At 38.6% G+C, this 13,495-nt stretch overlaps 1 protein-coding gene across 7 annotated transcripts in view; it reads right to left on the reverse strand.

Annotated features, from left to right (window-relative positions):
- MALRD1 (MAM and LDL receptor class A domain containing 1) overlaps positions 1-13,495 on the reverse strand; it is an 860,334-nt gene that overhangs the window by 626,330 nt on the left and 220,509 nt on the right. The window contains exon 1 of one of the 7 annotated variants that reach the window (XM_084980977.1): positions 12,625-12,696. The exons of the other annotated variants lie outside the window; for them this stretch is intronic. The gene's annotated coding sequence lies outside the window, so the exon portion shown is untranslated. Of the gene's footprint in view, positions 1-12,624; positions 12,697-13,495 lie in introns of those variants that run through there. 7 annotated transcript variants of the gene reach the window in all.

Below are 13,495 nucleotides of genomic sequence, written 5' to 3' on the forward strand. Positions count from 1 at the left end.
TCAGTTAAATGGAACTAATTCAATTGTTAAATTGCAAATGTAAAGGACTGAGTTATAAATATGTTTAATTAAAATGGATGCTGGGCAGACTTTTTTTTTGGTAACGTCTGGGGCAGCCAGCCCTCCATCACTGAAAGGTAGATAGCTCATCCCCTTTCCACTTTTCCCCCCAATGCTTTGCAATTTCAGTGCATGAGCACTTTGGTCAGAGACTGAGCAGGACAAGAAGTGATGGATATACATGCATTCCTGCAGGTATATGACTCCATGTTAAAAAGAGTAACACCACTCCTTGTTTGAAACAAAAAAAAAAGTGATCAAAACACTATACCCTAGTAAGTCCCCATACAGCAAATAGAAAATGGTATTTTTCATTATACCATATAGTTTTCAGACTCATGAATTTCTAGACTTATAAATTTAGTCACTGCTTTCTAAATTCTGTCAATTATAGGTCTACTGACAAAATTTACATTCTCCATGAATCACCCTATAAGAATATCTGACAACTTTGGTTACACATAGCTAATTCCTAAGCTGACTAATATCAGGACAAAAGACAAAAAACATTAATGCAAAAGTACAAAGAGCTTAGGTAAGAAGAGCAGAAATAAGATTAACACATTTTGGAAAAGATGGAAAGTAGACAGAGAAATTTTAAAGGACTCAGCAGAGAAGAGGAAGATAAAAGAGCTATGTCTCACAGAAATCCAGAGAATTTCAGCTCCAGGAGGTACTGATGCCTTGGAAAGCCAAGTTGAGTTGCAGGAATGAAGATCAGGTCTTTATTAAAAGCTGGTCTGTCAATCTCAGATGCTCAAATCTCTCCCTAACCCGGCACAGCCAGACCCATGTCCTCAATGCTAGTCCTTTCTCCCTCCATTCATCATAGAGCAGTTCAAAGATCAGCTTCTAAGAAATCCTAGACTCTCCACTTAGCTTTTCATTTCATCATTCATAAAAGAGTGCATAGCAAAGGATCACAAATATTTTAGAAAGCTCGGTTGGAGATATTCTGTCTGTCTCTCCACAACCAACCTCTTCCTCCTCCACCCTGCAGTATAATCCAGGAGGCAGAGGCCTGGAAACCATCACCCAGACTCCTAAATTCTGTCTCCTATGTGGGTTAGGTGAATGGCAGGTGAAGAGTCAAATCTCTCTACTGGGTTACAGGTTAGTTAAACTGTAACTAACTGTATTATTAAACTGTATAATATTTATTAAACAATAAGAATTTTTTCTTTTATGGCCACACCTGTGGCATTTGGAAGTTACTGCACTAGGAGTCAAATCAGAGCTGCAGCTGCCAGCCTACACCACAGCCACAGGAACACCAGATCTGAGTCTTATCTGTGACCTACTGTGCAGCTTGTGGCAATGCCGGATCCTTAGCTCACTGAGCAAGGTGAGGGATCAAATCTACATCCTCACAGAGACAATGCTGAGTCCTTAGTCCACTGAGCCACAATGGGAACTCCAATATAATAAGGATTTTTTAAAGTAGCTAATTCCAAGCAACCCTCTCCTATAATCTTTGTGTCCCAATAATTTCTCCTACCACTGTCCTTTAGGCTTAGGGGCACTAATAGCTCCTTGATGCTATAAACCTCTGCTTTTGCAGCATCCCTGGTTGTTTACCCTTAACCTTGCAAGCAGACCTTGCTGAGTATAGAACAAGAAAGAGAAAATAAAATTTGAGCATCAACCCTGGACATGCAGTATCCCACTAACAGGTGTTCCAAAAAGAGAGCTCGGGGAAACAGAGTGATATATTAAGAAGACAATATAAGAAATCTGGATGAGGGATATAATAGAATGACTTGTACTATTTTTCTGACCATTCTGCAATTTTCAAATTATTTTCAAATGGTAAGTTTATATCATACATAAAAAACATATCACATACAAAGGATCAAAATAGCACCAGACTTCTCAACAGAAACAATGAGGATGTGAAAGCACTTAATAATGTCAAAATTTTGAGGGAAAATTACTTCAACCTAAAACTTTGTGTGTGGTCAAACTGTTGATCAAGTACTAAGTTTAAAATAAAGAGATTCCAAAACTTGCAAGGACTGAAGAAATCATTGATGCTCTTTTCCTTAGGAAGCTCCAGCAAAACGAGGTAGAAAACCAAGAAGAGGAAGACACGGGACTCAACAAATAGGATTTCCAACCCTGGGCCTGGACAGTGAGCAGTCCCTGGATGACAGCTAGCAGTACAGAAGGAGAGTAGTCAGTGCAGGCGGGAGCAGGGGTGAAGGGCTAGAGCAGGACATTTCTAGGGAAAATAAAGGGAATTATGGGTTAATTGATGTGTTTGGATAGTTGGGAAATTATTGTTTTGAGTATCTGGTGGGAAAAGATAGATAAAAAGAAAACTAAGCAAATGAATGAAAAAGAGAAAGATAAGAGACATAGACTGCCACTCATCTCAGGAAAAAATAAAGACTGTGCCAGAAGGAAGACCGTCAGCAATGTTCATGTAATAATGTGAGCACAGACTATTGGTATAAATAAAAACCATAATACAATCCATCAAGAAGATGGGGGTGGTGGTAAATGAGTAAAGTGGTCTGAGCAAGGCATATTGTCAGCCACCATAACAGGAAGCAAATGAAGTCTAAAATCAATAATTAAGAGAGAACATTTCTGTGTTGTTTTAAAACATGGATGCAAATGCCAACTGAAATAGCAAGGGAGTTCAAAGTTATTGCCTTTGCACAAAGAGACTAAGGGCTGAATGGGGTTAAGGTAGCAGACCCCCACTATTCAAGGCAAGGTTGGCATCTTAATATTAAATGCATATGTTACTTTGATAAAAATAAAATTAAAAAAATATTGCAATGACCAAGTACTCCTTACATATCCTATCATTTCAAGTAAAATTTACTTAGGAGTTCCCATCGTGGCGCAGCAGAAATGAGTCTGAACAGTATCCATGAGGACACAGGTTCGATCCCTGGCCTCGCTCAGTGGGTTAAGGATCTGGTGTTGCTGTGGCTATGGTGTAAGCTGGTGGCTACAGCTCTGATTTGACCCCCAGCCTGGGAACCTCCATATGCCCATGAGTGCAGCCCTAAAAAAAAAAAAAAAGGTAAAATATATTTAAATCTATATTATTTGATTTATATCTATTGATAAATGTCATCATCTTCAAGGAGCTTTGTGAAATAAATAAACCATGGAATGGAAATAACAATGAACCTTAAAATCAGTGACTCATGCTCACCTATTCATGCCTCTTTAGATTTTCCAGAATAGCCATAATTTCAAATATTTACTGCCACTATCCTGGTAAGTATGTTTATAATTTTCAGATAGTGTGACCTAATTTCTGCTTGAAAATTGTCACTTTTTAAACTTAGGCATATCAAAGAATTTTAAAGCTGTGCTATAGTCAACATTTTATACCAAATAGAGAAAAATCTATGTCCTATATCTTCAGTGTGATAAAGGTCACTTTCAGACAAAACAATCACAATGCTGTTGTAGCCTTGGCATTTAAAGAATTACAGCTACTGTTCTAGAAATATAGATCCATTTTGAAATCACCTGTCACAATTTGCTTAACCTTTTCAGATAGCCAAATCATAAGGTATGTTGCAGATAAAGTGAAGCACTTGAAAAAAAGAATAAATAAATGGATGAGGCGGCAAGAAAGAGAGGAAAAGGGAATACTTTCATATTCATCAGCTCATCAAATTCTCTTAACCAAATAGATTATCTACGGACAAGGAAACTAAGATTCAAAGAGCTTTTAATTTGCCAATGATCATAGATTACAGATCAACTTAACCAAGCAATTATTGAACAGTTACTATGTACCAGATACTGTACCACCCCATACTAGTAACAATATGGTGATGGTTTTCAAGGAGCTAACAGAGAGGACAGATAAGAAGTCAAGAATGGCTAAGTAAAGTATTGTGGCAGCTAATGCAGGGCTTCCTGGAAAAGCAGCAGCTAAACTGAAACCTGGAAAACATGGGAATTAGCTAGGCAAAACTGGTTAATATTCATTCAAATAATATTACTTCAGTATTTCTTAAGAATTTTAGGGAATATCCAGTATATACAGTGCATGATTCCCATCTGTAATGGATAAAATCATCCTCCTCAAATTCGTACATTGAAGCCTTAATCCCAATGTGATGATATTTGGAGCTAAGGGTCTTTGGGAACTAATTAGGTTTAAATGAGATCATGATGATAGGACTGCCATGATGAGATTAATGTCCTTAAAAGTAAAGCAGAGAGGCCAGAGATCGCTCCCACCACATGAGGACACTGAGAAGGCTGCCAGCCAGTGAGAGTTCTCACCAGGAATTAAATCAGCCATCATCTTGATCTTGAACTTCCAGCCTCCAGAACTATGAGAAAACTCATTCCTGTTGGTTAAGTTACCCAATCTACAGTATTTTGTTATGGTAGTCCAATCCAATTAAAACATCTCTTTTATATATAAAACTCAAACTCCACCTAGGAAGGCAAGATAGAGTCACAAAACAGTGAGAAATAGGCAGAATTAGAAAAGTGACCTGGTTTTGAATCCAACTACTTCAAGTGACTGAAGCTCTCCAAGACAGAGTTATCACATCTCTAATTTTTTTTTTTTTTTTTTGTCTTTTGTGCTTTTAGGGCTGCACCCACAGCATATGGAGGTCCCCAGGCTAGGGGTCTACTAGGAGCTTGTGCTGCCAGTCTATGCCACAGCAATGCCAGATCCAAGCCACATCTGCAACCTACACCACAGCTCATGGCAATGGTGAATCCTTAACCCACTGAGCAAGGCCAGGGATTGAACCTGAAACCTCATGGTTCCTAGTCGGATTCATTTCTGGTGTACCACGGCAAGAACTCCCACATCTCTGATTTAACAATCATATGGACCTCATAGAATTGTGAGGATTAAATGCATTAACGAATGTGAAATCCCAGTAAAAAGGGCTCCAAAAACCTTAACCACCACCATTATGATAATGAAAGATGCCATGAATCTGCTGATAAAAAATTAATCAGTGGATCAAAAAAAAATAGAAAATCTTATTCAAGAAAAATTGAGGATTATAACCTAGGAGCAGCATCTCAGGAAGCTCCAAACACTATCCACCCATTAGAGGCCAGGCTGTTAGGTAAGTTTTCTTTGACCTGGAGGGCTATACATTAAATGACATTGTTAACATTTTACATAGTCCATATCTAAGGTTTACGGCCCCTTACAAGATCAAGAAGGAATGTTATCTTTTAAGGAGTCATCTTGTTGCTACTAGAAGAAGGTTGCTCTTTGTGGTTGAGCAGGTATTTCTGCTGATGGGGAAGGTTTGGTTTATGCATAGATCAGATGTACAATGCACAGTAGAAAGGAGGGAGGGGACCAAAGGTCAGAAAAAAAATTTACATTTAAATTTTTCCCGTCTTGCCATAAACTATGAATTTATAAGACGATACATAATTACATGCAAAATGATTTAGTATAAAAAAACTCATTTTTCTCTTTCTTCCTTTGAAACTCACTTCTATCATCAATTCTCAATCCCACCTCTTATCTTTGAGACCTCCATTTAACTATCCCCTCCTCTAATAACTTGCCTGAACATTCCTGAGCCTTAAAAACCCTCTCCTTCCTTACTCCCTACTCAAGGCACTATCTCAGCCCAGAATTCGTGAAGGACTTCTTACCACATGAAATTACTCATTTTATTTACATACTTTTCTCATCTACCTCCTCCTATTGTAATGTCAACTTTATAAAATCAAAAGCACTTTTTTCACCCAATGTCCTGACCCAGAAACAGTAACTGGCACACAGTAGTGGCCCAATGAACATTTTGAACAAATAACAAAGTTCTGTGGGATCAAGAACACATGTATCAGTGAGAATTCAATGATTTCAGGGGGATGTTGGCGACTATGTAGAATCTTAACAATTCTCTGTGGGATCATCACCAGGAAAGTAAAAGTCTCTCCAGGAAGCCAGTGTCTACAATTTTGATAGCTGTCTCTATAGCGCCTTATAATTTTCCTTGATCTTGACATGTAGTATGTTAGTTGGGACTTTTTGATCTCACTCGGCATCTCTTAAAAAAGGACAAACCCACCCTCCTTAGGGCATATTATTTTATTTTATTTTGGCTGTGGGGTATTTTTGACAAATACGTATGGTGAAGAATACATGGAGAGTTTTGCTGGTACTTAAGGCCTGAGAGCGAGAGATGCTAGAGGTCCTGATGAAACAGGAGGGAAGAGGACAGGGCACAGTCCCTAAAATATGACATACCCCCTTGAGGATTCGACAAATACTGGTCAGAACCAACTCGGGCCAAGATGGCAGATGATTCGACTTCCAGTGGACCTTAAGCCTCATTATATGCTCTTTGTAGTATATTAGCATCTAAGTGACAGCCCACAGGCCATGACTGTGCTGAGGTCAACCACAAAAGGGCAAAGAGGGGGTGGTAGCCCAATTCCTGGAAATCCCCACCCCTTCCCCTGAAATAGTTGGAATAATCCCTTCATTCATTAGCTGAGGAAATTACTTAGCTCATAAAAACTCATCACCCCATATTTCAGAGCCTCTCATCTTTTGAGTTGGCCCACACTCTGTCTGTCCTAATAAATCTACTTCTTACCTATCACTTGCCTCTTGTGGAATTCCTTCTGCACTGAGACATAAAGAACCTGAACCTCAGTAAATTCTGAGACCAAGTGTGTAATTTTAACTAAAAATAAAATAAAATAAACATTCAAGTTCCAGTCTGGGTTTTGGCTGGGTTTGAGCCCCAATCTGAGTCTTGGCTGGGTTAGAATCCCAGTGGTGGGTTCAAGTCCCAGTCTGGGCTGTGCAGTTTTGCTGAAATGCATTGGACAATCCTTCGACACAAAGAATAACCCTGAAAAAGCTAACACCTGTACTGCTCTGCTCACAGACACCGCAGGGCAAAGCTCCATAGCTTCCTTAGCTGCTGAATTTAAGTACCTGAAAATTATGGGGTTTCTCTTTTAAATAATTGAACATACTTGTTGTCCAGCCCAAGAATTCTCTTCCCTGTGCCGATATGTTTACCCTTAGCCAAGAAACATTTCCTGAACTATCTCTTGTAAGAATTCAATTTTGATTAAGGTAAAACTCCAAGTTGTGTATCTGAAAACAAGCAGGGCCCTGTGGGCTCCTGGGCACACAAGACTTTCTGTGTACCTCATTTCTTATTTTTAGGTAATAAACTTCAGTCTCCATGACCTTCCCTGAGTTCCAAAGGGTAGGTTCAAACAGCTGCTAAGCTGCTAATGGGTGGGGGTGGGGGGGTGCCAAGATGGGGAGGAGCAATCAAGAGACAATAGCGCAGCCTTGGGGCAGGGTCCTGGTTCCTCCTCAAAGAACATAAATAACAGTATCTTTGAGTTCTTCTGTAGAACTAAATCTCCCGACAAATGGAAGACGTTAATGAAGCATTCTTTATTCTGGAAAGAAGACCAACAGACCACCAAACACCAGCTTTGAAAACAATGCAAACTTGCCTCTACTCTGATCCTTATCTGTGACCCTATTTTTCACTCCCTGAACTATAAAATCACCTCCCAATCTCTCCTAAGGGGGGCACAGTCTTTGAGGCATTAGCCTGCTGTGACCCCCTACTTTGCCTGGCAAAGTAATAAAGCTATTTCTTTCTCCATAGCCCAAATTCTGTCTCCATGTTTCTGTTTAGCACCGGCCAACTTCTGCCAACATATCGCATGCTTTTAGGTCTGTAATATTTTCATAAATACCTGAAAAAGGAATTTTTCCTCATGACCTACGGTCTTAAAATGAGTTGAACTGACAGTATTACTGCTCTTAAACAATTTAAAACACAAAGCATTTTTTTTAATTGACTATGTTGGTATTAATCTGTAATGGTGGGATGTAGACAGCTGTAATCGAGTTTTTCCCTTATGCAATTCAAATTTCTTGGTCCCTTAAGTGTACAGGCACTGAGGATACAGGTGACATGCCCAGTATGTCTTAGACAGTTTGGGATGTTATAACAAAAATACCATAGACTGGGAGGCTTAAACAATAGATGTTCATGTCTCAGTTTTGGAAGCTGGCAATCAGAGATCAGGTAGCTAGCATTCTCACCTTCTTAATGAAGGACCTCTTTCTGCTTTGCAGATGGCTGTCTGCTTGCTGTGTTCTCATAAGGCAGAGAGAAGAGGTAACCCTATTTGTGAGAGCTACACCCTCATGTCTGTCCTACTTACCTCGCAACACCCATCTCCCAGTAGCATCTTGCTGGAGGTTAGAATTTCAACATGTGAATTTTAATGGGGACACAAATGCTTAGTCCATAATAGCATATACAGAGCTTTGTCCTTGCACTAATGACATTCTGAGAGAAAATTCCACATTGGTCTCTTATGATCTTGATCTTGTGAGACCATGATCATGGCCTCTACATCTTGTGAGCAGAGAAACCAACTTACATTTCTGCTTCATACTCTCTTTTCAAAGATATCTGTGGAGTGAACAGGCTTGGAAGACACAAACAACAGACAAGTGTGTTGATTGTACAGTATAAAAAGAATAGGATCTCCTTTCAGAAAAAAATCTGGAGTCTAAAGACTTACTTGCAGCCCATGATAAAATACTCCAATTTCCCAAGTTTGGGGTTCCTCAACTGTGACACAAAGCCCTTGAGTACACAGCATCCACCTGGATTTCGCTCTGTAACTGCCTTGGGACTCAGAAAACAAGAACCACCAGCAAAAGACAAAGCTCATGCTGCCTGCTATGCTGTTAGTACCCAAGTCCTTGGACTCAAAAGTTTCATCTCCTCTGCCAATGCCTATGAAATCATGAATTGCTAACTTATTAGCATACGATTTAGGGAAAATTTGCAAGGCATACTAAAAGACAAAAAAAAAAAAAAAATACAGCTTGAAGAGACTGAGCAAGTATCAGAACCAGAGTCAGATACAGTAAGAATGCTTGAATGATCAGACTGCATTTAAAACAATGATTAATATGCTAAAAGTTCTAAAGGGAAAAGTAAACAACATGAAAAACAGAAGAAAAAATGTAATCAGAGTGATAGATTCTGAGAAAGAAAAAGAAATGGTAGAGATCTAAAACACTGTAACACAAATTTTAAAATGCCTTCAATAGGCTCATTAGTAAACTAGACATGGCTGAGGGAAGAATCCCTGAGCTTGAGGATATGCAAATACAAACTTCCAAAGCTGAAAAATAATGGCCAACATTTCCCCAATTTGAAGAAAAATGTCAACTTCTAGAATCAAGAAATTCACCAAGTCCCAAGCAGGATAAATACATGAAAAGCACAATTAGAGACTTCATAATCAAATGCCAAAATCAAAAGAAAGGAAAATCCTTGTAGCATGAGAAAAATGATTAAAACTGCTAACTTCTCCTTAACAGCAGAGGCTAAACAATGGGAAACCAGTATTTAAGTACTGAAAGAAAAACCACCAGAATTGAACCCCAAATTCTATATTCAATGAAACTCTTCAAAAATAAGGGTGACACACAGAAATTTCAGGGTATTAATAAAATGTAAAAATTCAGCACTAACAGATCTACTTCACGAGAAATGCTAACAGAAATTCCTCAGGCTGAAGGCTAATGACACCAGGTAATAATTTTGGTGGAAGAAATGGTAAGAATATGAGGACATTTTCTATGACAGCCTAACAAACTGCCCCCAAAGTGAGTAGCTTAATATGAAAATGTACTATTCTATATCATGGTCCTGTAGGTTGAGACCAGTTGGACAATGCTTGGGATCTCTCATGTGGTTGCAGCCAGTGATGGCTGAGGCGAGCGTCATCTAAAGACACAACTGGCAAGTTCACCAAGATGACTCATCATCCCATGGCAGGCAGTTGATATGGCTACTGGCTAGAAGCTTACCTGAGACATCTCCATACGGCTTGGGTTACTCACAGCATGGCCATTGAGTTATAAGGCAAAACAGTCAAAGAAACAAACTGAAGCTGCAAGACTTTTTATGAACTATCATTGGAAGAATAATGTAACTTCTGTTGTATTTTATTGATCAAGCACTAAAGTCAGAACCAAGTCAAGAGAACTGGAAATCAGACTCCACATGTCAATAGAAGTGGTAGCAAAAATAAATACGCACAGCCAATATTTAGCCCATCACAAAATAGAAAATTCAGCCAATCACAATATCTTAATTTGTTACATAACACCTTAAAAATTATAAATTATAGAGCTTATGATTTTGTAATTGTAATGTATCTGGTGCAATGGCACAAGGGACAGAGGAGCAAACAGTATTACACTGATGGAAGAATCCTCTATTTTTTATGGATTAATAGAGTATTAACTCTAAATAGATTTGTATTGGTGAAAAATGTAAATTATAAATCCTAGAATATCACTAAAATATTTTCAAAGGCAAAGAGCCAAAATGTCAGTATAATTATCAAAATGTAGTATTTTAAAAATATTTGGTTTGCCCTAAAGGAAGTAGGAAAAGGGAAGCAAAGGAACAAAAAAGGAACAGTTAATAAAGTGGTATTCAAATCCAACTCTATCAACAATTACATTAATTTTAAATGAGCTGGATTTCTCACCAAAAAGGGCAAAATTGTCAGGCTAGATGAAAAACCATGGCCTTATAATAAAATATCTTAAAAAGATGAACTTTACTATAAATCAAAGTGATGGAAAAAAAAATCATGAAAAATTAACATTGGCTGCATTAACTTCAGACAAAATAGACATCAAGACAACCGTCATCAAAAATAAAAGATCTTTTAGTTCCCATTGTAGCTCAGCAAGTTACGAACCCAACTAGTACCCATGAGGATGCAGGCTCAATTCCAGGCCTCGCTTCATGGGTTAAGGATCCAGTATTGCCATGAGCTATGATGTAGGTCACAAACACAGCTCGGATCTGCCGTTGCTAAGGCTGTGGCGTAGGCCGGCAGCTGCAGCTCTGATTTGACGCCTGACCTGGGAACTTCCATATGTGGTGGGTGCAGCCCTAGAAAACAAAACAAAAAATTTAATGAATAAATAAAAAGACCTTTCATTATAAAAAAGACTACATTATGAACACATAATACTCATAATGTGTATGCGCCAACCTACAAAGCTTCAAATTACATGAGGCAAAAACTAACAAAATTAAAAGGCAAGCTAGATAAATTTAATATCAGATCCAGATAGTGCTGTATTCCTTCTCAGCAATGGACTGAACTATCAGGCTACCAACCAACTTGATTTTGTTGACATTTATAGATGCTGTATCTTAAAACTGTAGGATATATTTCTTCTCAAAAGCATACACACATTTAGCTAAAGAGACCACATGCTGAGCCATAACACAACACCAATCATAATCCCAGCAAGTTATTTTGATAGGAATTGATCATTTCTAAGATTCACGTGGCAACACAAAGGATTTAGAAACTGCAAAACATTTTTGCAAAAGAAAAAAAAATGTAAAATATATGCTGTCCAATTACAAGATTTACTATATAGCTACATTAAGAAATTTGACCTTGAAATACAGACAAACAGAGTGTTGGAAAACAAGCCAGAAATACTCACACTTAGATGGTTAATGGATACTTGACAAAGGTATGAAAGCAACTGAGTGAGAAAGGAAAATCTTTCCAACAGTACTGAGACAACCAGACATCCAAATAGAAAAACAAATAAGTAACCTCCACCCCTATTTCACATCCTATACAAAAAATATTCTGAAATAAAACAGAGTCCTAAATATAAATGGTAAAACTGTAACGCCTTTTTTTTTTTTGGTATTTTTTCTAGGACCGCATCCACAGCACATGGAGGTTCCGAGGCGAGGGGTCTAATTGTAGCTGTAGCCGCCGGCCTACGCCAGGGCCACAGCAACGCCAGATCCGATCCACATCTGCAACCTACACCACAGCTCATGGCAACGCTGGATCCTCAACCCACTAAACAAGGCCAGGGATCAAACCCACAACCTCATGATTCCTACTGGGGTTTGTTAACCACTGAGCCATGACGGGCACTCCTGTAACACTTTTTAAAAGATAGCATAGAAAAAAAACTTTGCAGACTCAAGAAAAGATTTCTTAGAAAGCAGGAAGAAAAAAAAAATCGCAGGAGAAAAAAAATTCAAAATTAGATTTTCTCAAAATTAAAAAATGCTCATCAAAGACATCATTTAGAAAATCAACAGCAGGAGTTCCCATTGTGGTGCAGTGGAAATGATTCCAACTAGGAACCATGAGGTTGCAGGTTCGATCCCTGGCCTCGTTCACTGGGTTAAGGATATGGCGTTGCCATGAGCTGTGTGGTGTAGGTTGCTCAGATCTAACATTGCTGTGGCTGTGACATAGGCTGCCAACTGTAGCTCTGATTTGACCTCTAGCCTGGGAAACCTCCATACGCCATGGGGTGCGGCCCTAAAAAGCAAAAAAAGAAACAAAAGAAAATCAACAGCAAACCACAAACTGAGAAAAAATATTCACAAAACATGTAGTTAACCACAGTCTTGCACTCAGAATATATAAGAAGATCTTCCTAATAAACAAGTAGCTAATAAGCATATCAAAAAATACTCAATATTGGAGTATCATCATGGCTCAGCAGTTACAAACCAGACTAGTATCCATCAGGACTTGGGTTCAATCCTTGGCCTCACTCAGTGGGTTAAGGCTCCAGCACTTCCACGAGCTGTAGTAGGTCGCAGATACAGCCCAGATCCATTGTTGCTATGGCTGTGGTTGTAGGCTGGCAGCTACAGCTCCAATTCAACCTCTAGTCTGGAACCCTCCATATGCCGCAGGTGCCGCCCAAAAAAGACCAAAACAAACAAAAAAACTCAGTATTCATTTGTCATCAGGAAAATGCAAATTAAAACCATAAATCATCACTAGTGGAAATATAAGGTGGTACAATGACTTTTTGCAAGTAGATATGCTTGGCATTTGTTATACAGTTAAACATATACCAACACTTTGGCCTAACAACTGCATTCCTAAGCATTCCTCCAAGAGAAGTGAAAACATATGTCCAAAAAAAAAAAAAAAAGCTTATAGAAGAATATGTTCAGTAGCTTTGAACCGCAACAAAAACGAATTTCACTTCAACTGCACATGAAACATTCAGCGAGTTAGACCATGTATTGAGTGATGAAGCAACAGCTAATGTTCGTTCCTGGGAGAATGAAAAGACAAATGGCCATATACTAATACAACGGACTACTACTCAGCATGAAGAGGAACTCATTAGTATTAATATAGTACAACAACATGAATGAATCTCACAGACATTGTTTTGAATGAAAGAAAGCAGGAAGAAATGAAGAATCCCTAATGTAGGATTCTATTTCTAGATGAAGTTCTAAGAATAGACGAAACCAAGCCAAGGTGGAAAAACAAATAAGGAAAGTCACTGCCTGGGATAGGAGGGAGGGAGGGGGAGTGGCGGCAGGAATAGGGACATGAATGAATTTTCTGGGCAGTTGAA

This window comes from Sus scrofa, chromosome 10 (genome assembly GCF_054392235.1).
Source record: "Sus scrofa isolate SSC_HxYL_T2T_F1_AM1 chromosome 10, Sscrofa_HxYL_maternal_Yorkshire_Landrace_v2.0, whole genome shotgun sequence".
NCBI classification, from domain to species: Eukaryota; Metazoa; Chordata; class Mammalia; order Artiodactyla; family Suidae; genus Sus; species Sus scrofa.